A 27,785-nucleotide genomic window follows, 5' to 3' on the forward strand; every position below is an offset into this window, starting at 1 on the left:
GAAAACCCACTCCTTAGACAACCTCTTATTTTCATTTTTTGGCAGCTATAGCATTATCAGTGAACTCCAGTAACTTTCAACCCAGCGACTCCCCACTTCCCCCGCCCCAAAATAATCATTGGTGGGACTAAAATGTGGCCACGACTGAACAGCGACAGCTAGTGAGATGTCCTACTGCCATCAACACATTCTTGTTCTATGGGATGTGTGAACAGGTATGACAAGTATGGGTCTCTGGCAAGGAGCAACTTGCAATTGCAGTTGCTTTTAAAGTTAAAAAGCAAGACAGAGCACACTGGCTACTTTCAGTGAAGTGGGAATAAGACAGCTGAGGTCTTATCCCTACTTATCTCAGATTTATATTCTGGTTCTACTTTATTTTATACCTTCCTCACAGCTGCCTGGCAGTCTCCTAGAGCTGCCATCATATGTCAAAGAAATTTCCCTAGAAAAACAAAAATAGTTTGAGTGAAATAGAGCTAGACTGTGCCTGGCTGGAACTGGGTGTTGTGTATATACAACACATCAAGGATAAGGAAGGTGCATCAGGAGAATTGATATACTTACCAGCAGCAGAGACAGAATTTTGGGGTATGAGGTAAAGCGAAAAAAAGCCTAGTTATGGGCAATGGTATTATGGAATCCCATTAGATGCAAGCAAAATTTCAGTAGAATACCTTCAAAACTACTTGGGCCAAATTCACCCCATTTAGGTTAATGGAATGAAATAGGGGTGGATTTGTTATCTTGGATTTTAAAGTGTTAACAGCCAATGATTAAACTTAAATCAACACCAATAGTTAATACAACACAAAATAAAGGTCATGCTTTAAAGACTGCCAAACACAAGTTTAAGACAGTTAAATGAAAGAGAGAGAGAGAGAAAAGTCTTCTTTGAAACATTTGAAAAGGTCTCACATTTTCAAAGAGGGACATAGAATGTAATCTGACAGGCAGAAAAGTATATCTCCTATAGCTATAATTTAAACATATTGCAATTCAAAGACTTCAATAAAAAAATTGTGTCCTTAGGATGCAAGCCTCCATACCGCAGCAACTCATGGTAGACCCCATCTCAATCCTGAATTTAAAAGGGGCGAGGTATAAATGTGCTTTTTATGTACATTTGCCCATATTAAGGTTTTACATCCATGTAATACAATGTTTAAAAGGCCAAACTCTGAAGCCTTTGTTGAGACTTAGACCCAAGGATTTTAGAAGAAACAGGATTTCATAAACATGCATTGATTTCTATACTTTATATGCTTGGTTATTTGAACCTTATCAAGTATCTGCAGGATCCTTATCAGGCCTGGGACATATCTGACCTGATGTAGGAGGACAAGAATGATATAATATTTCTCTCACTGCTGAACCTCAGCAAAACTCTCTGCTCAGTTCCTCATATGACTGGCAAATACAAATTGCTCATCCTGGAGCATGAACAGGGTGGGGTGAGGGTGGGGATATTGGCCATTTGAGGAAGAATAGTCACACACAAGTAGCCGTGTTAGTCTGTATCTTCATAAAGCAAACTGGCAGTCATGTAGCTCTTTAAAGACTAACAAAATAATTTATTAGGTGATGAGCTTTTGTGGGAGAGACCCACTTCTTCAGCTCTGGAAAATCCTGATAAATGAAAACTGAGATGAAGGGAATTTAACAGAAAGATAGAAAAAGAAAAAGAAATAAAAACTGATGGTAGATAGGACTGAAGTGGGAAGAGGGGGAAGAAAAGTATTTCAAGTGTCTATTAAGTTAAGTGGGCTGTCTGGGAGAACTACAAATATCAAAGATGGGGAAGCCATCCTTGTAATGCATAAGGTAAATGATATCTTTGTTGAGTCCGAGGTGTAAGGTGGCAAATCTGAGAATGAACACCAATTCAGATCTCTCCCTTTGCAATCAATCTGGTGTTAAAGTGTCATTGTTTCTAAATGCAGTTTTTAAGTTTTGAATGCTACAAGGTTGAAAAGCTCACTGACAGGTTTATGTGCAGTCAGATTCCTTATGTTTAATTTGTGTCCATTCATTCTGTGGTGAAGTGATTGTCCAGTTTGTCCAGTATACATAGCATACAGTTTGTCCATACATACATTGCTGGCACTTGTGGAAGGTTAGCTACAAGCCAACTCCCCTAGACTGCAGGAGTGTTTTGCTGGAACACAAGGAGTACTAGAGGGTCCAAAGTGAAATATTGTGGAACGCTTTGAGGATGAGCAATGGGGAAACTTGGGAGGTAAAATTAGATGGAGATTGGATGACAAAGGGAAGGGGAGCTGGGACATATTGGAGAGATTTGTAAGGAAAAGAAAATAAAACAATAAGCAGAGGGTGAGTGACAGAATGTGGTTTGGAGAGAAAGAAAGTGAAAGGTGGAAGAAGGAAAACCCATTAGCAAATAGTAACAGAGAGGAAGCCATGCTAGTCTATATACTATCAAAACAAAAAAAGCAGTCAAGTAGCACTTTAAAGACAAAAAAAATAATTTATTAGGTGAGCTTTCGTGGGACAGACCCACTTCTTCAGACCATAGCCAGACCAGAACAGACTCAATATTTCAGGCATAGAGAACCAAAAATAGTAATCAAGGTTGACATATCAGAACAAAATTATCAAGGTGAGCAAATCAGAGAGTAGAGGGGCAGAAGGGGGTGGGGTAGTCAAGAATTATATTAAGCCAAGTATGCAAAAGAGCCCCTATAATGACCCAGAAAATTTCCATCCCGGTTCAAACCATGTGTTAATGTGTCGAATTTGAACATAAAAGAGAGTTCAGCAGCTTCTCTTTCAAGGCTGTTGTAAAAATTCCTCTTTAGTAAGACGTGAGCTTTTAAGTCAGTAACAGAATGGCCCACGCCATTAAAATGCTGGCTGACAGGTTTGTGGATCAGGAGTGTTTTCATGTCTATTTTGTGCCCATTAACTCTTTGTCTAAGAGAGTTTGAAGTCTGTCCAATATACAAAGAATCTGGGCATTGTCCAGAATGCATATGTGAACAAAGCTGGCAGCGGGAATTCCAGAGACTTTAACAATCTGCACCCCACCATCAGCTTATGCCTTGACTACTCCATGCGAGAGATACATTTCCTGGACACTACAGTACAAATCAAGGATGGCCTGATCAGTACCACCCTCTACCAGAAACCCACTGATTGCTATACTTACCTACACGTTTCTAGCTTCTATCCTGCACACATAACTAGATTCATTGTTTACAGTCAAGCCCTTAGGTACAATCGCATTTGCTCTGATTCTACTGACAGAGACCAAAAACTACAAGATCTTTACCAAATTTTCATAAACCTGAATTACCCACCAGGAGAATTAAAAAAACAAATCAACAGGGCCAGACGAATACCCAGAGACCAGCTAATCCAAGATAGGCCCAAAAAAGCCAAGAACAGAACACCACTGGTCATTACCTACAGCCCCCCACTCAAATTAATGCAACTCATTATTAAAGACCTACAACCTATCCTTAATCAGGATGCCACACTCCAGAAGGCCCTAGGTGACAGGGCTGTTCTCTGCTACAGACAACCTCCCAACCTTATGAGGATTCTCACCCACAACCACAGTCTATACTTCAGGAACACCAGTCCTGGAACTTTTCGATCACTGGACCTAACCAGGTTATTCACAGAATCATGGGCACATTCTCATGTTCCACAACTAACATCATATATGCCGTCATGTGCCAACAATGCCCAGATGCTTTGTATATTGGACAGACTTCAAACTCTCTTAGGCAAAAAGTTAATGGGCACAAAACAGACATAAAAAACTCCTGATCCAAAAACCTGTTAGCCAGCATTTTAATGGAGTGGGCCATTCTGTTACTGACTTAAAAGTCTGTGTCTTACTGAAGAGGAATTTTCACAACAGTATTGAAAGAGAGGCTGCTGAACTCTCTTTTATATTCAAATTCAACACATTAACACGTGGTTTAAACCAGGATGGGAATTTTCTGGGTCATTATAGGGGCTCTTTTGCACACTTGGCTTAATATAATTCTTGACTACCCCACCCCCTTCTGCCCCTCTACTCTCTGATTTGCTCACCTTGATAATTTTGTTCTGATTTGTCAACCTTGATTACTATTTTTGGTTCTCTGTGCCTGTAATATTGAGTCTGTTCTGGTATGGCTATGGTCTGAAGAAGTGGGTCTGTCCCACGAAAACTCACCTAATAAATTTTATTCCATTAGCAAATGCTACCTAATTTCTTCAGGTTCCTTGGGCTCAGTGGTTCTCTGCCTAATTATCTTTATGAGCCACATGTGCACCTCTCAGGCTACGTCTACACTAGCCCCAAACTTCGAAATGGCCATGCAAATGGCCATTTCAAAGTTTACTAATGAAGTGCTGAAATGCATATTCAGCGCCTCATTAGCATGAGGGCAGCCGCTGCACTTCGAAATTGACGCGGCTCGCCCCAATGGGGCTCCTTTTCGAAAGGACCCCGCCTACTTCGAAGTCCCCTTATTCCCATCTGCTCATAGGAATAAGGGGACTTCGAAGTAGCTGGGGTCCTTTCGAAAAGGAGCCCTGTCTGGATGAGCCACACGGCAGCGAGCCGCATCAATTTCGAAGTGCCACAGCTGTCCGCATGCTAATGAGGTGCTGAATATGCATTTCAGCGCTTCATTAGTAAACTTCGAAATGGCCATTTGCATGGCCATTTCGAAGTTTTTGGCTAGTGTAGACACGGCCTCAGTGTATTACGTGCCCCTCCTCCACACAATATATACTTTGCCAGTATGTCCATGAGGCTGTCATATGGGCCACAGCTGTGTGCTGATTGGGCCATGGGTTAAGAACCTTTGCTATGGATGATTATATTTGCCTGGCAGGAACTGAAGTCACCACTACCATTACACAAACCCCTTCGCCCCAATAGGAACAGTCAACTGCTGTCTTTGAGGATGATAAATTTACAGAATATTCTCGAGCACTTCAGCATTAAACAAAGTGCTCTCCAAATCCCCGTGTAGTCCTGGATTGTTTCCATCCAGCCTTTCTGGATGAAACTTGGCAGCTGCATTATAGCCTATGGGTAAGCTCCACAGAGCTACCCTTTTATAGGCTTGCCTATTAGGGATTTTCGTGTACTGACTACTAGATCCACCCCGCGTTTGGAGAAAATGACCATGATTCAGTTTAACTCATGGTCCTAAGAACGGTGACATTTCCCATTCTTTCTTCAACAGCTTTACTTGTCATTCTAGTCAGTGGGAATTGGTCTATTAACATTAATGGGATTTGGATCAAGCCCTTAAGAGCCCAGCCCCAAGTCTACCAGTGGGGGCAGGGTAAGGGAGGGCAAAGAGTGCAACTGCCACAGGACCTGACAATTCAAAAGGGCCTCAGGCTACCAGCTCACCTCACTACTGCAGCAGCAGTGGTGGTCAGAGCCGTGGGCCCTTTAAATCTCTGTTAGAGCCCCATGTGGCATGCTCCAAGTGGCACGGGAGGCTGATGTGTTGGGGGACAGAGTGGCATAGTCTGTGTGGTTCAGGCAGTGCCCCCAGCCCTACTCTTCTGCCTGAGGCCATGCCCCTTCTGGGAGTACAGAGCCAGCCTACCCCCCAGCTATGGGCCCAGCAATTCTGTCAGTCCCACTTGTCTAGCCCTCCATGATTTGCACATCCAAATATCCCACTGAACATATCATAGAATTTAACTTTTGTGGTTCAGTGAAATCAATGAGAAATTTGGGGATGCAAATCAAGCCATTAATACTTTTTCCAGAGCAAAGAGCTAATCTCCTCTTCTTGCTTTAGTTAACTTTCTCCAACTCATGGGAACACTTCAAGAAAACATGTTTATCTTATAAGTCATTCCGATCAGCCCCGACAACGACTTACAATAAAATTTTCAAAAGCACTGAAGTGACTTAGTAACCAAAGTCTTCTTTTCAACTATGATTTAGACACCTAACTCCCATTTGATTCTGAAAGTGGGATTTAGTCTCTTAGGTCATGTTTAAATGTTTTTGAGTTTTTTCCCCTTAAATCTTTTGCTGTTCCTTGAGGAAGAGATTGCGTGTGGGTTTATTTTTTCCAATATGACTTTTATGTTCTTTTATCAATAACATAAACTGATATTCTAACATAACAGTCAAGATTAACACTAAGGCTATGTCTACACTAGTCCCCACCTTTCGAAAGGGTGATGCTAATGAGACAACTTCAAGAGATGCTAATGAAGGCGTGCTCCACATCCAGTCCCTTTCACATTCGGGAAGGCACTTCAGATTCTTAAACTTTGGGCCAAGTGCTGTAGGTGTTTTTAGAAATCTCACATTGGTACTTTCTTTGTTATTTATCAAACTTGCTGTGAAATGGTCCTTAAAACAAACTTCTTCTAAGTCACCATCTGAGACTGCTAAAACATGAAATATATGGTAGAATTCAGGTAAAACAGGGCATAAGACATACAATTGTCCTCACCCAAGGACTTAGTCATGAATGTAATTAACATGCTTTTCTAATGAGTGTCATCAGCATGGAAGCCTGTTCTCTGGAGTGGTGGCCAAAACATGAAGGGGCCTATGAATGTTTATAATATCTGGCAAGTAAATATCTTGCAGAGCCGGCTATAAAAGTGCCACATAAATGCCCGTTCTCGCTTTGTGGTGATGCACATTAGAAGTGAGCAGCATCCTCTGCTGTAAATGTAAACAAACTTGATCTCCTAGCAATTGGCTGAAGAATAAGTTGGACTCGAGTGGATTTGTAAGTGTTTCAGTTTTGCAATGTTTTGTTTTTGAGTGCAGTTATGTGGCCAAAAAAAAAAATCTACATTTGTAAGTTGCACTTTCACAATAAAGAGATTATGGTACAGTATTTTATAAGGTGAACTGAAAAATATTATTTTTGTCATTTTTACAGTGCAGATAGTTGTAATCAAAATAATAACATGCACTGATCAGTGTGCACTTTGTATTCAGTGTTGTAATTGAAAAATGAGAAAATATTTACTAAATTTCAATTGATATTTATTGATTAACAGTGTGATTAAAACAGCTGTGAATTGTGATTAATTTTTGAGCTAATCGTGTGAGTTAACTGCTATTAATTGACAGCCCTACTTCATATTTGTGTAAGTAAATGGGCATATTTTGTGTCCTGAGAGAGACACGGAATTCACCACACCCCTTGGTTAATTAATACATTTAAAATCAGGGGCTATTGGAACTTTTGCAGCTGAATTGTTAATCATGAAGCATGTCCTATTCAGGAAGTATCCAGAAAGAAGAACATACTCAGAAATTATTATGCTGAAAACATAAAGCAAAAACACCATGTGCTCACTTTTCCATGCATGCCCTAGTCTATGACCTGTAGTTTCCAGCTGTTGGTTTTGGTCCTGCAAACACTTAGACATGTGAGTAAAGTTATTTACATGTGTAGTCCCATTGACTTCAGCTGAGCTATTGCTTGTGAGTAAATTACTCATATACGTGAGAGTTTGCAGGATAAGGACTTTAGTATGTAAGGGTACAATATAAAAAAAGTCAAGTCAAACATTTCTAACACCACACTCAGTATTATATAATGTTTATTCTCTCTCTCTCAAAATATTTTATAAGCACGATCTCACTCTCTTGGAAGTCAACGGGAGTTTTCCATTGGAGCTTATTTGGGCCTTGTACATACATTCCCAGTTTACAACTCTAAAAGAGTATATAAAAAGTCTGATTGCTTAGCACTCGTTCCTTGTAAAGCATGTTGTTCTTAATTTTCTTGTTTCCTTATTATGTTCTCTTCATTTCAGAACTCGTAATGTGAATAATTAATTCACTGAATGAGCCACCCTACTGTATTAACAACATATATATGCTTGTGCTAGTATTTAAACAGGAGAATCTTTTCTTTCACCCTGTCTTTTATTATAGCTGGAGCCGGAGCCTGACATTTTCCAATCCAAGAATCTATTTTCATTTGTTTATGACTTTGCCGTATTTTAACTGGTAAGACTGAATTTTCCATACTGAGCTTTTGACTCAGACTGGTTTTGTTTTGTTTTTAATTTCAGTTAAAACAGCTCAACTATTTCTGAGAACAAAATAAGGGAAAACATATGTTGTTTTGCACATGTTAAAAAGATTCTTACAACCTTTTCTTTGAGCTGCTCTGGCATTACAATGTTTTGGAACAGGGACTTGAAATTTTGGCGGGATTGGGGCTGGTGTCAGCAATGGGCAGCTTGCCATCCCTGTGGAAAAATATGCCTGTATTTGGTTAAGTCAGAAGCCTTTGAAAAATCTCAGTTTGCAAGTTTTCAGTAGAGCTTTGTTAGAATTTGTGAAATAAATTCTCCGAGGAGTCCATCCCATTGAGCTTGCTGCAGTGTAAGGAAGAGAAGGCTGAATGAGGATCTCCTTGGACTGCTTCTCCTGGCCACCAGGAGAGTCTTGGGTGCCAGACAAAAGTTGAGAGCAGTGAGAGTTTCTCACTTGTGCTGTAAGGCTTCCCATGCTGCCACCAGGCATGGTGAAGAAGGATGCTGACTGAAATACACAGTTGTTTTAGGGGTGTGGAGTAGAGCAGAAGATGGTAGTAATAGATTGGATAAAGGAGCCAGTGGGGGAAGACTGGGACTCTCAGCTTTGGTGGGAAAAACACTGGAACAGCCTGGACAAAGAGACTGCAGAATGGTGATTAGGAAGTGGAGAGGGGCTGGCAGATTGTGTGGCTGGGGACTGAGATCAGACACAAAGTCCGGGGAAGAGAGGAGCTGGACTGCAATTAGCTTAGCCAGGAGACTCGAAACAGGAATGAAGGACCATGTGATGGGAAGACTAGGTCTGGAGAGGAGGAACCAGAGGAGTTAAGGGTTGGAAGGACTCTGATGAGAGGCTGAGAGGGACAGGTTGAAGAGGATATAGCCAGAAGGAATCAATATAGGGGGTGCGACACTGGGACAGAACAGGCGATGCCCACCAGAAATCACTCCCTTCCAGAACCTAGAATGGAAACCAACATCCTGTGAAGACATGGAATATGATCTTGGCTGTGTCTACACTAGCCAAAAACTTCGAAATGGCCATGCAAATGGCCATTTCGAAGTTTACTAATGAAGCGCTGAAATGCATATTCAGCACCTCATTAGCATGCGGGCGGCTGCGGCACTTCGAAATTGATGCGGCTCGCCACCGTGCAGCTCATCCAGACGGGGCTCCTTTTCGAAAGGACCCCACCTACTTCGAAGTCCCCTTATTCCCATCTGCTCATAGGAATAAGGGGACTTCGAAGTAGCCGGGGTTGTTTTGAAAAGGAGCCCGGTCTGTATGAGCCACGCAGCGGCGAGCTGCATCGATTTCAAAGTGCTGCGGCCGCCCGCATGCTAATGCTAATTTGCATGGCCATTTCGAAGTTTTTGGCTCGTGTAGACACAGCCCATGTGATTAAAAACTGTATCATAATCCATATGCACAAAAAGGGCAGATTGTGATTGCATAGACCTCTTACTTCTGGCATTTCCTACCTTTTAAATGCCTGATTTTGCAATGTCAGTAGCATGCTTTTAATGTAGTTGCTTGTGTATCATATTAAAATACCCAAGCAATCCTGTATCACCTTAAAAACTAACCATTTTATCTATTAGGTAATGAGGTTTCTTTTGTGGTGATGAAGTGGGTTTTACCTGTGAAAGGTCATTACCAAATAGATACAATTGTTAGTCTTTAGGGTGCTACAGGACTGCTTGGTTTTTTTTATTTGTTCATTTGGTTGGTTTTTTAACTGCAGACTAACAGGGTTACCACTCTGAGACTTGAGTATCACATAGTTTTGCCCATCTATTTACCATTCTACCATGGCACACCACCATGTTGGTACTCCTGTATGTAACTTGTTAACAGCAAATGGAATAGTTGTATAGTAAATCAAGGTGAAATGGCTCCCTGTCTTGAGGTGTCATTCCCTTGTGTCGTGTTTGTATATTATACTTGCAATTCAGTCAAACGTCAGCTACCAGAGAGGAGGAGGAGGATTTAATGCGGATGAATGAGAGTTGGGCTGTGGCAACCCTTTTGGAGGGGCTATAGTAATGTGGCACTTGGGAATATGCTAATGGGTGCTGCCATGGATATGCAGCACATCATTAGCATAATGGCAGCCAAATGTGCTTCAAAACTGCCAGTTTTGAAACGCACGCTGCCCGTGTAGCCAGGGACCTTTCGTTCGAAACCCCCCTTCTTCCCATTCAGTTTTGGAGGGGCTAGTGTGGTCACAACCTTGGTGTAACTGATGGACTCTCAATATAGTTAATTTACGTCAAGGAACACAGCATTAGTTTGGAGGAAAGAACAATGTGGATAATCCAGGTTTGCTTTTTCCTGTGTGTGAATATCCTTCATTAGATGTGTTTTATTTAGTGTACCAGGACATATTAATTATAAAAGAATAAAATTAGGATTCTATATTAACATACTTCAAATAACGAAATATACAATTTTGATTCACATCAGCTTGGTCTTCTAAACATCACCTTGCAAAGTGGTGACACACATAATCAAGTGAGAGATTAGAGAGTGAGAAAATTTCTAGCTCTGTCAGGACACTCATTTTTCCTTTTTAATTTAATTAAATTAACATTTTTTTATTTTGTTGGCTACAACAGAATTGGAAGCAATAGCTAGCACTACACAGGTGGCACAGGTCTGGGGAAGATGCTGAATCATGGAAGATAATTCAATAGCTCCATTGGGCTTTTTGTCCAAACTCTGTTGGCATTTGCACCAGTAACTGTAGCTCTGGATTAACAGTACATGGTCCAATTTGGATGGGCTGGGTTGCCTTTATCCTTCTAGTTTTCTTTCCATAAAACCCATTCTGTGTGGAATTCATCTCTTAGGAAGCCCTATGTACCCCCATAAGCTCTTGACACAGAGCTAAAATAATCCAGAAGCCCTTGTATGGGACCTCTGTCCTGGAGTGAACATCACTCTCTTTTAATGTCTGTGGCACCTTATAGACTAGCAGATATTTTGGAGCATAAGCTTTTGTGGGCAAAGACCTGCTTCGTCAGACTCATGCATCTGAGGAAGCGGGTCTTAGCCCACAAAAGCATATGCTCCAAAATATCTGTTAGTCTATAAGGTGCCACAGGACTTCTAGCTGTTTTTGAAGATACAGACTAACACAGCTACCTCTCTGATACTTGTCTCTTTTAATGGTATGGCTCTAAATATCTTGGTGGGCGTTTCCACAGTAACGTCTTGATTAGCTGAGCTCCTACCCACATGTCTTACTTTAAGCAAGTGATCAGTCTCACTGATTTCTGTGACACTATTCATGTGCTTAAAGTTAGGCACATACTTAAATTCTGTCCTAGATCAAGGTACAAATATCTAATTTTAGAGGGTTTACTCTGTGCAGGGATACTTATGAATTCCTGTGGTAAAGGAGGTTATAGGCAGATTCTACACGGGCTTGCTCTTCATCCTTTTTCAACTCGACAGCAGTTAGGGGTGCTGCACGTGATGCACTTTTTGGGCATGTAACTCTAATGTAATAAACATTTCCTCCATTACGCAACTTAGTGCTGTTAGCACAGAAGACTTTTCCTAAATTTGAGAAAGGTTTTTTGAGGGTGGGGGTGGGGTTTCCAGGCAGCTTATAAAACTGAGTTAGTGCAAATACATTGCCTTTTTACAAGCACATTTGCAGGTTAACAACCTGTAAAAAAGCTCACGCTGTCTAATACTTTGAAAATGTGCAATAAAAAGGTGTTTTATGCAAAAGAACAAGGGATTGTGTATGCGCTTGTTACATTCTGATGAGCCAAAACGGTCATGATAATTTTCAGCGCCAGGTGTCAGTATGTATGAGTGACAGTTATATGTTACCAGTGGGGCCTGAGTCTGTTTCTACTGAAGTCTCTCAGAATATTATCATTCCTGTCAGTAGAAGCAATTTTGGCTGCATAGGCTGTATTTTCGATCACAGTTTTAAGCCCTGGCCCTTAATGAGGCTCCAGGCAAGATGAGGGGATTGCCCACACAGAGCTCATTACAGGAGCAGGGTTTCTGCTAGGAGGAGAGGAATTATTCCAGAAAGAAAATCTCAGTATTCAGCCATATTTTCGGCTTGTCCCTCAAACCTGTAGGTCCTAATTCAGCACTTTAGCACATCAATGCATATATAATGATGTTGTAGGCCAGCCAGCTCTCATGATGTTATTGTTGGTCTCACAGAATGTGGCCCAGCTCCTGGAGTCCTGTGATCATGACAGTATTTTGGCTTTTGTTACCAAGAAAATGAAAGTAATGACATGGGGACTTAGTATTGAATGTGCTGCATACCAGTGGTCACCAATGATATGTGCACTGTGATGGACAGGAGCCAGTTATGGATAGAAGAGGGCCCCAAAAATTGTTGGAACAATTCATGGTAGTATTACTCTTCTTGGTAACAGTTTGCAGGATCACGACCTCTAGATATGAGCTATACTTGAGTAAAGAAAGTCTGATTTCATTTCTTGCAATAAATTATTTGCCATTAGTTCATAATTAAAAAAAAAATGGAAATTCTCTCAGTCAAACCAATGTGATTGGATAGTAGAACACACAGCAGCTATGAACACACAAATCCAGACCTTTACTGTGGTGGGCAGCAGAGGACAAGCCTTTTCCTGCTTTTCATCTCAATCTCCTTTATTTGCTTTAGGGATGTATTTAAGAGACCATTACTAAGTGTGATGGTTCTCAGTGTATCTAGGACTATACATGACCTTATTCATGTCTGCCTCCAGAGAGCAAGAGGTATTTGTTGTTGGGTAACTGGGTGTTAACTCCCTGACAATGCCAGCACTTCAGCCAATCAAGTAATCTGGGTCTATGCCAGCTTTTCCTTTGCCTTGTAGGTTAACAGGAGGTGCACCACAGTCCTTGAAACCTTTTGAATTGTTTTCCTGTGATACCCAGCTGCTGATGCTGGCTACTCATAGAGGTTCCAGATCCTCTCATCCAAAAGGCAAGGTGTGCCAATTTACCAGTTGTACCTTAAATCACTGCTTTGGTAGAGCACACAGCACTTGTGAATGCTTGCAGTAAAACAAAAGAATGTTTGTTGAAGATGGAATAGAGATTTAACTAGAAATGAGAGACTGGTGGAAGCAACTGGTTACAATACAAAACAAAACCATAAATGGTGAAGTTGGGGGTACCTGAATCAATAGTTGACTATCCTGCCTAACAAAGTAGGTTTACCTGGACAGTTCAGTTTGTTGCACAGCTGGCTAGTTTCTCAAGAACCCTCATGAAAGCACATCCCTGTGTTAAAGGTTTCTTCTGTGAATGCAGCTGGAGAATTCCTTTCCCTGCCTACACCCTGTTGTACTAAACCAGTCTTCTATTCACAGGCAGGGTGAACTCTCCCTTCTTGTAGAAAAGAAGTGGTTTTGATTGTTTGTCGCTGTCTCTGATGATTTTCCATTGACTGCAGCAAGGGCACACAACAGGTCTGTGCCTTACCTGGCTAGCTGAATAGAGGGGGTGAAAACTCCATTTTCCTTGAATTGGTCATTATTGTGAAACCTCTGGTGATCAAGTCCATAAAGCATATTTTCCATATAGTTACATTATTGCTTAAATATTATCTGCACATGTATCTCACAATAAATATGAATCTTCACAAGTTACAAGCTTTTTGTTGCTACAGGATATTTATCTATCAAAGAACATATAAGGTAAGACATGTTTGATAATAGTGAATTTGGTCTCTAGTGAAGCTCTTTGCAAAGAACAGGGGACCTTTTGTCAAGTGGTCTGTGTCACACCATGGTATTTTTCACTCTATTAAGAATTTGTATACTTTCCCCTAATACAGTGGTCCATTAAAAACCCTCCCTACCAATACAGACATTACCTGGAAGGAAAAAAAGCAAACAAGAAAACCAACACCACTACAGAAGCAAGTGAAGGTGAAATCTATTTCCTTTTCTTTATTTTAAGCCAACTGTTGAGAACTTTTCAGGAGTACTATTAACTGACAACTCTTATTCTCATGGCAGATACAGGTGGTAATAGAAGCAGCATAAGAATTTCCATGGCAATTATTATACTTTCTTTCCCTTATTTCTTGTCTTCTCACTTACCTAGGACCCAGTCCTGAAAAGACTTATCATAGAACAATAAAGCTGGAAGAGACGTAAGAAGCCATCAAGTCCAGCCTTCTACCCAAGGTAGGACCAAACCCCATCAGATCAGCCCAGCCAGGGCTTTGTCGAGCTGAGACTTAAACATCTCCAGGAATGGAGACTCCACCACTTCCCTAGGCAGACCATTCCAATGCTTCACCACCCTCCTAGTGAAAAAGTTTTTCCTAATGTTCAACCTGGACCTTCCCAACCGCAACTTGAGACCATTGTTCCATGTTCTGCCATCTGTGACCACTGTGAACAGCCTCTCTCCAGCCTCTTTGCAGCCTCCCTTTAGTAAGTTGAAGGCTGTTATCAAATCCCCACTCAGTCTTCTCTTCTGCAGACTAAACAGATACAATTCCCTCAACCTTTCTTCATAGGTTATATGCTCCAGCCCCCAAATTATTTTGGTCGCCCTCTGCTGGACCCTCTCCAGTGTGTCCACATCCTTTCTATAATTGGGGGCCCAGAACTGGACACAGTACTCCAGATGCGGCCTCACCAAAGCCAAATAAAGAGGAATAATCACTTCTCTGGATCTACTGGCAACGCTCCTCTTGATGCAACCTAATACGCCATTAGCCTTCTTTGCTACAATGGCACACTGTTGACTCATGTCCAGCTTCTCATCCACTACAACTCCCAGGTCCTTTTCTGCAGAACTACTACTAAGCCAGTCGGACCCCAGCCTGTAGCAATGCTTGGGACTCTTCCGGCCCAAGTGCCGGACTCTGCACTAGTCCTTATTGAACCTCATCAGATTTCTTGTGGCCTAGTCTTCCAAATTGTCTAAGTCACTCTGGACCCTATCCCTACCCTCCAGTGTACCTACCTCTCCCCCAGCTTAATGTCATCCGCAAACTTGCTCAGGGTGCAATCCAAACCCTCATCCCGGTCATTGATAAATATGTTGAACAGAACAGACTTACTCAGATGCTTAACTTTAAGCAGTTGAGTATTCTCTTTAGCTCGAGCAGAACTAGCCAGATTATTACAATTAAGCATATTGATTAGTCTTTGGAGGATCCATGTTGCAGCTGTAGTCTCTTTAGGGCAGGTACTCTCTTCAACAACTCCTAACTTAACAGCTACTCCATCTCAGCTGGGCCTTCTAACTGCTACTATGATATCAATACCCATGTATGATGGGATTTGGGGTCCCCATGCACTTCACCCTGGCCGCAGGCAGGAGTGACGCTCACTCAGCAGGTAGAATAGGAAGTTTATTAGGTGACAGAGGCCCAGTTTCTCACAGAAGAGTCAGTGCAGCAATCAGAGAAAGTCATTCCAACCCATCCTGGACAGAGGAGACCGAGGGGTGCCCCTCTGGGGTGTAGCTTCCCCCTCGCCTGCCTGGCTGCCTTCCAGCTCCTTCTCCCCTCCACCTTCTAACTGTCCCCTCTGATTCAAACCCAGCTCGGCTCCTCCCTCCTCTTTGTTCAGGGCAGAGGTGTTACCTGCCAGCCTAGGTTATAGCCCCAGGGTCATCCTTAGCCTCTGGGAGCTGCTCTGCTTGTGGCTATGGTCTGGAGAAGTGGGTCTGTCCCACGAAAGCTCACCTAATAAACTATTTTGCTAGTCTTTAAAGTGCTACTTGACTGCTTTTTGTTTTGATAGTGTATAGACTAGCACGGCTTACTCTCTGTTACATCCAGCCTGAGTCTCACACATGCGCTCCTCCCACTCCATCGCACCATGTTTCTGGCCTGACCTACAGGAATCATCTCTGCCAGTCAGCTGACAGTGTAGTCTCCAACCTATTCAATGCTTGGACTCTCTTCTAACCAGGATGCTAAAAGGGATGGAAATTCACTATCAATTTTCCTCCATTGTGTCCACGCTGGTTTGTTATGGTAGAATTGTTTACAACACTAAAGCTGCCATTAATTTTTTAAAATAAGAAGAGGGAACTAACATATAAATAACTACAAAGACTTGAAGACAAGGGTGTGTAAAATTATGTGCCCACTAACCTTGAAGTGTCTTTTAATAATAGGGTGTAGCACAAATTCCTCATGTGAACTCTATCTACAGTTCTTTTTCTAATTGTAAAAGCCAGCCAAATATCTCAAAGGCTTTATGAACAGACCTCAGAAACCCTTAAATTACCGGGATGCAAATACTTGGGTCACATTGTGTATGTGGTTTTCCCTGAGAATTAAGAGAAAACAAGCTTTCCAGTTGACTATAACCAGTGAATTTAAATAAATCCCCCACCCTTCATGCTAATGAAATTCTCCAGAGAGAAACAAACATACTTACCAGCAGCCTGAATGGATGAGGGGCAGTCCTTCAGCTGAGCAGAGTGGGGGATGAGGGGTTAAGGTACATTAATAAAAGGAACAGGGTTGCTACCTAAATGTTCAAAATCTTATGAGTCAGACTCACCAAGAATTAGACTGACTACTGTCCATCTCATTGCATGACTGTGCCCTCCAGCAACCAAGGGGATCTCAGGAAGGATAGAAAGATGACTATTTGCAGCAGTCACAGTTAGGGCAACTGACAGATTTCACTGTCCACGGGGCAAGGTGGAAGAGGGCAGCTCCAGGCTCTGGGAAGGAGAGGGACCACAGCTGGAACGGCAGGGGTGGGTCTAACCTTTCTCAGTCAGCCTTTCAGTGCTACCCAGCATGCACTGTCCAGGGCTCTGGCCACTGCTGTTGCTGCTATAGTGGCAGCAGTGGCCGGGAGACTTGAGCCATTTTAAATTACCCCTTCCTGTTGACAGGCCTACCCACAAAGTTAATGGAATTATGTACTGTATTTTATTGGTGTTGGAATGTGGGGTGAAGCATGATCAGTAGGATAGCATACCCCTTCTGGATGTGGAGAAGTGCAGGTCAGCTACTTCTTCTAGATGCGGTTCATTGTTATCATAACTTTATGGGTCCTGGTCCTGGTAGTGCTTTGGCACTACTAACATACAAATACGACTGGGATGTCTGCACGCAACCATGAAAATGGCCAGGATGAGGAAGAACTAGCGAAGACTGTGCTATTATCCCTGCATCCTGGACTCAGAGCAGTGACTTCGCTTATTTAACTCCTGTTCACTTCACCCACAGAAAGCTCAATTATTCAGTGTAGGAAAAACAATTAAAAACAAAACCCCAAACAACCCCAAAAGCAAACAAAGAAAAGCTGATTGAATCACATGCACTTTGTTTACTTATTCTAAGAACTGTAGCTCAGTTTTACTTATGTGTATAATTTCATGCTATACTAATGAAAGCACATTTGAGTATTTTACAAGTAAAAGTTTTGACGTCTAAATTGTATCGGATCTTGCTCTGCAAAGAAGTCCTTGGTGAGAAGTAGCGTGAGACTGCAATGGTTTTTGTGAGAATGTTTAGTTTTGTCATTGTTCAAGGGTGTACATCTTCACTCTCACCATTTCCAGCATGGTGGTCTGGGAAAACTTTTAAGGCAAGAGAATAATTTGTTTCAAACAAAAGCAAACATTGAGTGTGAGGCTTTGGGGTTTTCCCCAGGCTACAAAGGGGTTCAGTCAACTCCTGCCTTGCAACACAATGGTAGACAGCTGTAGCTCACAGCTAGGAGCCATCCTACAAGCAAGAAGGTCTCACCCTCACCCTCCATTACTCTTTCCAGGGACTGCCACAACCCTTTGTTCCCTGAGTTCACCCCAAAAAGGTTGACATGCATTGCCCAGTCCCTTTCACTAGTAACACTCATAAAACCTAATCAAGGGCCAGACGCATACCCAGAAACCAGCTACTCCAAGATCAGCCCAAAAAAGCCAAGAACAGAACACCACTGGTCATCACTTACAGCCCCCAACTCAGACCACTGCAACGAATTATTAAAGACCTACAACCTATTCTTAATCAGGATGCTACACTCCAGAAGGCCCTGGGTGACATGCCTATTCTCTCCAACAGACAACCTCCCAACTTCATGAGGATCCTTACTAACAGCCACAGTCTATACCCCAGGAACACCAGTCCCGGAATCTTTCCCTGCAACAAAGCCCGCTGCCAGCTTTGTCCACATATCTTCTCTGGAAATACCATCACTGGACCTAACCAGGTTACTCACAGAATCACGGACACTTTCTCATGCTCCTCTACTAACATCATATATGCCATCATGTACCAACAATGCCCAGATGCTTTGTATATTGGACAGACTTCTAACTCCCTTAGACAGAGGGTCAACGGGCACAAAACAGACATCAAAACACTCCAGATACACAAACCAGTTAGTCAACATTTCAATGGAATGGGGCATTCTGTCAATGACCTCAAGGTATGTGTGTTACTGAAGAGAAATTATCGCTCCGTTTTAGAAAGAGAAGTGGATGAACTGACATTTATATTCAAATTTGGAACATTAACACATGGTTTAAATCATGATGGGAACTTTCTGAGTCACTATAGGGGCTCGTCTGCATACTTGACTCAATCTAATTCTTGATCTTCCCCCCCACCCCTCCACTCTCTGATTTGCTCACATTGATTGTCTTTTTCTGATTTGTCCTCCTTGCTTGCTGTTTTTGGTTCTCTGTGTCTTAAATATTGAGTCTGTTCTGGTCTGGATATGGTCTGAAGAAGTGGGTCTGTCCCACAAAAGCTCACCTAATAAACTATTTTGCTAGTCTTTAAAGTGCTACTTGACTGCTTTTTGTTTTAAAACCTAATCAAGTTTGCCATTTCCTTTAAAAGACAGTACACAGTAACCTGTTAGTTTAACTGCAGTTAGCACACTCATCACTACAATACACAGCACTGAATTGGTTAACAGTAAAAATAAAAGGAGCTGAATTACCATAGCACACAGGTTTAGGAGAGATCAAGTAGAAAGGATAAGGGTCAGATTAATTTGGCTCTAGATCCATTCTCCAGAACTTGCCAGGATTGTATTAAAATAGGGTGAACATCTGTCCTGTTTTGGCCAGGACACCGCCGTATTTCGGGTGCCAGGAAGGCATCCCAACTTGTTATAACAAAGGAACTAATTGCCCCCATTCAGGCCCCCTGCTGAGCTGACCCCTTCACCATTCAATAGTGCAGGCGGAGCTGCTTGCTGGAGAGGGAGCCAGCAAGGGGCCCTGCTGTTGGGGTATGACTGCCGCCTGGTTCCCAGCTCTCAGCTGTTGCCCTGATCCTGGCACCCTGAGGCATGGGGCAGCTGAGGAGGTTCCCCGGAAGGCAGAAGCCCTGTTCTTGGTGTCCTGAGGTGTGGAGCAGCCAGGAAGGTCCCCTGGAGGGGTGGCAGCCCCATTCCCTGTGCCCCAGGCTTGGGGCAGCCAGGGAGGTCCTCCACAGAGAAGCAGCCCCATTCCTGGCCCTAGGAGCTACGTCTACACGTGAAGCCTACATCGAAGTAGCTTATTTCGATGTAGCGACATCGAAATAGGCTATTTCAATGAATAATGTTTACACGTCCTCCAGGGCTGGCAACGTCGACGTTCAACATCGACATTGCGCAGCACCACATCGAAATAGGCGCTGCGAGGGAACGTCTACACGCCAAAGTAGCACACATCGCAATAAGGGTGCCAGGCACAGCTGCAGACAGGGTCACAGGGTGGACTCAACAGCAAGCCGCTCCCTTAAAGGGCCCCTCCCAGACACAGTTGCACTAAACAACACAAGATCCACAGAGCCGACAACTGGTTGCAGACCCTGTGCATGCAGCATGGATCCCCAGCTGCAGCAGCAGCAGCCAGAAGCCCTGGGCTAAGGGCTGCTGCACACAGTGACCATAGAGCCCCGCAGGGGCTGGAGAGACAGCGTCTCTCAACCCCTCAGCTGATGGCCACCATGGCGGACCCCGCTATTTCGATGTTGCGGGACGCGGATCGTCTACACGTGCCCTACTTCGACGTTCAACTTCGAAGTAGGGCGCTATTCCCGTCCCCTCATGGGGTTAGCGGCTTCGATGTCTCGCCGCCCAACGTCGATGTTAACGTCGAAATAGCACCCAACACGTGTAGCCGTGACGGGCGCTATTTCGAAGTTAGTGCCGCTACTTCGAAGTAGCGTGCACGTGTAGACACAGCTAGGGTGTCCTGTATTTGGGATAGGGAAATATGGTCATTCTATACTAAAAACAACTCAGACTTTGGAAGATGAATATATCCCACAATACTGAACTTCTTCAGCTGGTAGAGGAGGGACTCTTTATGCAATTACCTCCGCTTTGGATCTTTAGTGTTTCATACTTACTGACCACATGTGTGATAACAGGACATCTAAACATATTTGTCCACAACCACTGATGAAAATAAGATTGTTTTCCGAGTAAGCAGGGCTGGGTCCTGCTGTTTCTTGTGTTGTTTTAATATGTGTCAACACTGATGTCATGACTGCTATGTTGGCCAGGGAACTCCAAAGTGAAAAGCAGTCAGCTCTGCAATGGGAGAGACTGATTTCAGATGAGAGCTTTAACAGACACTCTATCCTCTGTAGCTCAAACACTGAAGGGAATACCTAACACACTAGTGGGTTACAATAACAAAAAATATATATATTTTAGGATGTACTATTATCTTTTCTCTGGCTATTGACAACAATAAAAATTTAAATAAAAATAAAAATACTCTGCTTCCCAGGTTAGAAAGTTACAAATAGAATCTATAAATAGTTCACTGTCCTGCCTTTTTATTCTCCACCACTGCACTTTGCCTAGCAGCATGGCCTAGAGAGGTAAACTCAGAGCAAGAATCTCTGCATTCTCTAATTTTGCCACAGAGTTGCTGTGTGGCCACAAGCCCTTCTCTTAACCCCTCTGTTTACCAACCTACTCATCTGTGCAAGGGGTGCCCGGACTCATAGACTCACAGAACTGGAAGGAACTTGAAGAGGTCATCTAGTCCAGCCCCTGCAGTCATGGCAGGTCCAGGCACCATCTGTTTAGACCACCTCTGATAGGTGTTTGTCTAACCTGCTCCTAAGACTCTCCAATGATGGAGCTTCCACAACATCAGCTGGACCACAAAGGGGGAGGGATAGCTGAGTGGTTTGAACATCAGTCTGCTAACCTCAGAGTGGTGAGCTCACTTCTTGAGGAGGCCAGTTAGGGGCCTAGGGCAAATAGTTTAATTTAAAAAGAAAAAGTGAGGGAGGATGGTCAGTCCTGCCAAGAGGGCAGGGGACTGGAATCCATGACCCCTGGGGGTCCCTTCCAGTTCTATAAGATATGTACCTCCATATATTTTTATAACAAGAAGTCCTGTGGCACTTTATAGACTAACAGATACAGCTTCCCCAAGCAACTTATTCCAGCACTGAACCACCTCCACTGGAAGTTTCTCCTAATGTCCAGTTTAAACCTCCCATGTTGCAATTTGAGCCCTTTGCTTCTTGTCCCATCATCAGAGATTAAAGAGAGGAACTTTTCACCCTCCTCTTTGTAACAATCTTTTAGGTACTTGCTTCAAAGCTATCATGTACCCTCTCAGTCTTCTCTCTCCCAGAGCAAACCTGCATTACTCTTTCCAGCAGGTTTTTCGGTTGGAGGTTGTTTGATAGTAATAGTGCTGAAGCACATTGTACTTTCACCATGGCCTGCAACCTGCTTTGCACAAAGAAGTCAGGAGTACTTAGGAGGTTGATTACTTTGCCCCTGATTGCTCATTAGCACGCTATGCTTTTATGGTGGCACTGGCTCGCATGATCACATGGGGATGATTATAATTTCTTGCTGGGGGGGGAACTGCCACACCTCAGCGCTCACCTACCGCCCCAGGGGATAACTGCTGGGAGGGGAGGGGAGGGGAGAGGAGGGAGGCGCGCTGGGCAGGCAGGGGCCGGGCGGAGGAGAGGAGGCGGGCCTGGAGGCGGAGTCTCCTGCCGGGGTAGGGCAGGGCTGGTGCCCCGATGAAGCGGCGGGGGGGCGCTCCCTGGCTGGGGAGGAGGCAGCGATCGGGCGTGCGAGCCCAACCCACGTGTGTTTAGAAAGCAAAGGGCCACTCCCCCCTCGCTCCCCTCTGGCTGCCTGCGGTCTGCTCGGGCTGCGGGCAGCGTGCTGCGCTGGCTCGGGGCGCCGGCGGCTTCCCAGGCCGCCTCAGCCCCCTGGGCTGAAAGGAGCAGGTCAGCTAGCGGCGTTCTCACCCAGCCCCCCGCCAGTGCCCGCAGCCGGGACTCTCGCCCGCTCCGCTGGGGGGTCGGGCTGGGCCTGGGGGACCGCGAGCCGGCCGAGTGGCGGGTGTCCTCGGATGCTCCGTGCGCTCTCGCCAGCCCTAGTCGCAGCCCCCGGGGGGCGCAGGGTCCCCTGAGGGCAGAGTGCTCCTACCGCGGGGGCCTGTTCGCCCGCGCAGCTGGGCTTCGGCTCCAGCCCTTTCCTGAGGCGAAGAGACCCGCGCTTAGGGCTCTTTTCTCGGCCGATTCCGCTGGCAGGGGCGAAGCGATGGCTGGCTGGGCGAGGAGCCGGGGCTCGGCGGGGACCACCCCGCGCTGGGGCTTTGGGAGTTTCCCGCGTCCCGGAGGGGCGAGGCTGTCGCCCCAAGAAGAGGGGCCGCCTGACATGCCAGGTGCTGGGGCGGGCATGCATGTGCCCACTGTGTGACTGGCTCCGGGAGCCCTGGGCTCAGGCATGTCCCTGCCACCGGGCGCTTGTTTCCCTTTTTTGGCAGGGGGGGCTGCTGGCTGCAGGGGGAACTGGGCGCTCGGGAATCGATGCTCATTTGTCCCCGTTTATTTTTGCTTTCTAGTATGACAGATAGGTGGGCGACAGGCTCCCCTGCTTGCAGCCCTGCAGTAGAGTTCCAGATCCAGGCTACAAGGATGCTTTGATTTCATAATTTGCTGCTGTGTCTAACCCTCGCTGCGTGTAATTCACTGCAGGCAGAACAAAGCGCTGTCACAACTGTGCTTCCTGGTTGTCGCCTCCTGCCTGCAACACACTGAACGTTTTCCACTTGATATCATCATGCAGAAAGGGAGCAACCAGATGCAATGAGCGATTCAGGTAAGACCCCCGAAATAGGCTGGAGCTGGGTAGCCGTCAATTTCCGTGTCTGTGGAGTAGTGCAATGCCCGGAGACTGTATTGAGCTCTGTCTGGGTGATGGCTGGGGCTGCATCAGCCTTGCAGAAGTGAGGCTTGCTGAGCTTTATAGTTCATTAGCAAAAAATCCAGATGACTTTTTGGAGACTTATTTTTTTCTGTTATGGTAAGGCTAGTTGGCAGAGAGAACCTCTAGCAATCCAAAACGGTTATTAGAACTAAAACATTTTGATGGGCATTTTAATGGCCAATAATAAAAGAATGAAGGGTTAAATATATTAACTGACAGAATTTGGCTTTGTTCCTCATGAGTTAGAAACTGCATCTTTGGGAAGGCACCGTGCAAAAAATGTGATCTGCAAATGTTACCAAGGACTGTCACGGAAGTGCTTTGTTTCAACATGTTGGCGTGACTTTCTTTGGAAGTAATTCACTGTTTTGCGTTAAAAAAATTAAATTGTGGTTTTACTTAAAATACAATGAAAGATTTTGTGTGCACTAACTTGCCCTGGGGGGAGAAGTGTGTGTGAGAGAGAGAGAGAGAGAGAACAAAGAAAGCTGGCTTTTGATCCCCTAAATTGAACTGTAAAATGCTGAAATGCATCAGCACCATGTTTCTTCAGTAAATCTTTTTCTTCTCCCTTTCAGAAACATGGTTCATGTTCTGTTTTGCCCCTCCTCAAACAGAGTATAATAATTCTGGTCTGATTGACATTTGCCCAAGTATTGAGGTGGGGTTGTCTGTAAGAGTGGGGCCATTTGAAAATATTTGCATCCTTCCACTCAACTGCCATGAGCCCAAGGGCAAGGTGCCCCAGAAAGGGTGGGGCCAAGGGCAGTCAGCCATCAGTGCCACTTGGACTGCAGCTCTACCCCAGCTCCACAACTCCCTGACAGGCACAGACAACTGCTGACGTGTTTCAAAGGGGCCCAGAGTGCAGGGCGCTGTTGGTGACAAAATAGCCCTGCCTGTGGCCAGAGCTCTGGGCCCCTTTGAAATGCCAGGCTGGGGGCAACTACCCTCTTTTGCCCCTCATTTTTTTACCATATAATTATAAAATAAATCAATTGGAATAAAAATATTGTACTTACATTTCAGTCTGTAATACATAGAGAAGTGTGAACAAGTCACCTTATGAAATTTTTAGTTGGATCTGTGTTCACTGGTGTTTTGTACGTGGCCTGTTTCAAACTAGGCAAGTATTTAGATGAGTTGCTGTACGCCTTGGAAGACCTGTATACCCTCCAGTGGTATGTATATCCTTGGTTGAGAACCAGTACGTTAAGTTCTTTTTAACATTTTTACCTTATTCACATTATATTTTGAGCAATGATTGATACTTTTATCCTTTTTAAAAAATATACAATGAATGTGCCATCAGATTCTGTCTTTTGTTAGCGGCAGATAAGCGGCAAATAAAATGTTCGGTTGTTGCTGTTGCTTCTCTTCCCTTTTTAAAGTAGTCTGGTCCAAATGTTGCAGCTCTGGGGCTTGTCTGAAGTCCTTGGTCCCCTGTTTAATTTACTTTTAAAACCTGTGTAACATATGCACGCACCCATTACGTTTGCTTATACTTGATTTTCTATGGTATAGGACTAGAAATTGCTTGTTGGCTGAGTTCACAATCAGCCAAAACCTGCAGTCCATCTGTTTTATCACTGGCCTACAGTTAAAGGAGATAATTTGTGTTCAAACAAGTCTAAATATGAGAGGTAGCATGGTGCAGTGGATTGAATATAGGGCTGCTCCTTTGGACGTTTGAATTCCTTTCCTTATGAGGTTCCACTTTAACCTTGGGCAAGACACCTTAGTTACCAATCTGTAATGTTACATCCCCTGTTCAGTATTTGAGACCCTCCTCCCACAGGTGCTACAAACCTGTGAATTCTGATTTTTTTTAAATATAAATCTGCTGTTACTGACTTCAGTAAAATTGTTTTTTATCAATCTTGGCTTACTCATTATCCTATATAGAAATGCTATTGTTTTTCTAATGGAGTTAAAAAGGATAATTCAAATACCTCTTTCTGTATCACAATGAAAGAAATATCATTCAAAGCCATACACTGTGCATCAGTCAGTCTGAAAGCACCGTGTGTTAGTTATTCCACACATTAAATATAATTCAATTGTAAACTCAATTTTAGCATTAATTGAAACCCCCTACGTTACAAGAACATTCAAGTTACAAAGTCAAGTACTCGCAAGTTAGGAATGCCAGAATTGAGGTCTCTGGGCCCTCTTAGTTTAGTCCCTTTGTGCATTTTGATATCACCTTTTAGTTACGTGACAAGATCCTATTGCCAGCTCCCCTCCCCTATCTCCAGATTCCTGCAAAATTCAGTGCCTGGGTAGCTATGTAACATTTTTTTTTTTATCTTCCACATTTAATGTGTAGCACCAAACCTTATTTATGCCATTCCATCTGCACACAGCCTCAATACACCATTAATACTTTTCTTTGCTATGGGACTATCACAGTAGCATGTGGCACTTCAAAAACACTAATAAACTCATAACAATATCCCTGTGACAATAAGTGGTATTACTGCCTCTATGTTTACAGCTTGGGTTATGGTTAAAATTAAGAGTCACTAATTTTGGTTACCCAATTTAAGATGCTTAGAGCCTGACCTTTTCAGATTAGCTAGCATTGTACAGCACTTTGTATGTTTTGAGGTACGGCTCCAATCCACTTCAGTTGCAGCTCTGAGCATTCAGCATTTTGGCAAATCTGGCTCCAGGTGTCTCGAGTCCCAGAAAATGAAGAACACAAAATTTAGTGACTTTCTTTGAGAACTTTTGTTAGACATGAAAACTGTATGACAAAGGAAGGAACAGACTCTGATTCTTAGGGTGACATTCCAGGAGACCATCCTTTGTTTTCCTGCATTTCCTTGACACCTTCACTCCATGACTTGCAACTTCTGCAAGTAAAGGAAGGCAGGGGTCTCGGAGATAACAATAGCATTGTCTTTAGGGGCATAATCAGCATGCATTGAGACATTGAGGCTGCAAAAAAAAAAACAAAACCTTGCTTCTTGCATTTCCTAACCTTTAAATGCTTGAATGTGCGCCCTTATTCTTTATCATAGTTTTAAAATGCATTTTCATATCTAACTCCTTCCTTTCCTTTTTACCCCCCAAAAACATGGCATAAACAATATTCCTTCAGGTGCCCCCCCACCCACTAGGGCCCTCGGCAGGGGGCTAGACCTTTAGATCCATAGCAGAGACTTCTTCCATGACAGTTAGTGAAGTGACTGGCAGTAGTAGGTGGCTATCCTGTAGGTGGAGCAGTCACTAGAGGTGGGAGGTGAGACCCACCTGTGGCAAGTGGGTTTCATGGCTATTGCTAATATCAGATGAAGGTTGAAATTCAGGAATCTTGGGTTCCATTCCAGGCCATGTAGGGAAATAGTAGTTACAGTTGCTTCTGTCCTCCCAAGTGTTGTTACAATCCAGTTCTTCAACAATGGCCAACTCCTACCCATATCTGCATTTTCCCATCTTCCCCCACTCCCTACTGATTACTGTTCCCCTTATCACCTGCTTCTTTTCACTATGTTATCCATCATGTTTCCAACCCTCTGCATCTCAATATGGTAGGGAGTTGTTATGGAGTGTGTGTGAGGGGGGTGGGGAGGTTGGTCCTGAGGCCCTGGGCCTCATCTGCAGTCAGGAGTGAGTCTCTCACTCAGCAGGGAGAACAGAAGGTTTATTAGTTGACAGGGATGCAGCAGCCAGAAACAAGACTCCCCATCCCTTTTGGAGAGAGGAGAGCCAGGGCCTTGCCACCCGCCCCCTCTCCCCCCCGCTTTGTCTCTCCCCCAGCCCAGGCCAACTGCCTTCCAACTCCCAGTTCCAACTCAAACTGGCAAAGCCCCACCTGCCCCCTTTGTCACATTACCACTGTCCAATGATGCTGCCTAGTGAAACTTTAGGAAAGTGCAGGGAACGACAGGTCATCAGGAAACACATGCCGTCTGACCATAGGAGTAAAATCTTCACCCACCCCACTCGTCACAGGAGTTTTTCTCTCACCAGTGGCCTGTGCTCCAAGATGTAGGAGTGGAAGAGGCTTGCTACTACTACTTTCCTCTCTTGCTGCATGGGGCAGCAGGAGGGGGACTAAGAGCCCAGGAGACAGTATCCCTGCTGTGTTCCAACATCTGGTATCAAAGTAACATGCAGTAAATGGGAAAATCCTGTTCAGCTACTGCTGCCCTGGGATGGAACATGCTGAGTTTCTCTGGGGGTTGGTGCACACCCAGTGTGAAAGGAATCTGTGGGGAATTTATCTGCCAACCTCTAAGGATTCTCTGCTGAGCACATTAGCTGCAATCCTCGTGGATGAATTTGGAAAACCTTTGAACAAAAGGATTGTAGGACTTCTATTTTTCACTTGGACAAAGTGATTGCCCCTTTAGCACATTCTCAGAAATTTTGGGTACAACTTTCCACCAAAAGCCAGCCTGAGGCAGACATTCTGCTGGAAAATTTTAATCTGAACAGTTAGAACTTCAACTAAGTGTATATGTAACTGAAAATGGAAGTATTGGGAAAAGTTAACTAGAGGTAGTGGCACCAGCTTTTCCTATAATGTGAAAAATCTGGCAACAAGAGATGGCCTTGAAAGTTCCCCATTTAGCTTT

The 27,785-nt window shown here is 44.0% G+C and overlaps 1 protein-coding gene and 1 long non-coding RNA gene across 3 annotated transcripts in view; both read left to right on the forward strand.

The window, feature by feature from the left end:
* The window catches only part of LOC142008992 (uncharacterized), a 32,147-nt gene extending 14,076 nt beyond the window's left edge, over window positions 1-18,071 (forward strand). The window contains exons 2-3 of the long non-coding RNA XR_012644300.1: window positions 14,114-14,196; window positions 18,060-18,071. This is a non-coding gene — a long non-coding RNA (uncharacterized LOC142008992). The remainder of the gene's footprint in view (window positions 1-14,113; window positions 14,197-18,059) is intronic.
* Window positions 18,072-22,124: 4,053 nt separating this feature from the next.
* RNF152 (ring finger protein 152) overlaps window positions 22,125-27,785 on the forward strand; it is a 59,191-nt gene continuing 53,530 nt past the window's right edge. For both annotated transcript variants that reach the window (XR_012644205.1, XR_012644204.1), the window contains exons 1-2: window positions 22,125-22,214; window positions 22,968-23,091. The gene's annotated coding sequence lies outside the window, so the exon portion shown is untranslated. The remainder of the gene's footprint in view (window positions 22,215-22,967; window positions 23,092-27,785) is intronic.

The sequence above is a fragment of the Carettochelys insculpta genome, chromosome 2, assembly GCF_033958435.1.
Source record: "Carettochelys insculpta isolate YL-2023 chromosome 2, ASM3395843v1, whole genome shotgun sequence".
NCBI lineage: Eukaryota > Metazoa > Chordata > Testudines > Carettochelyidae > Carettochelys > Carettochelys insculpta.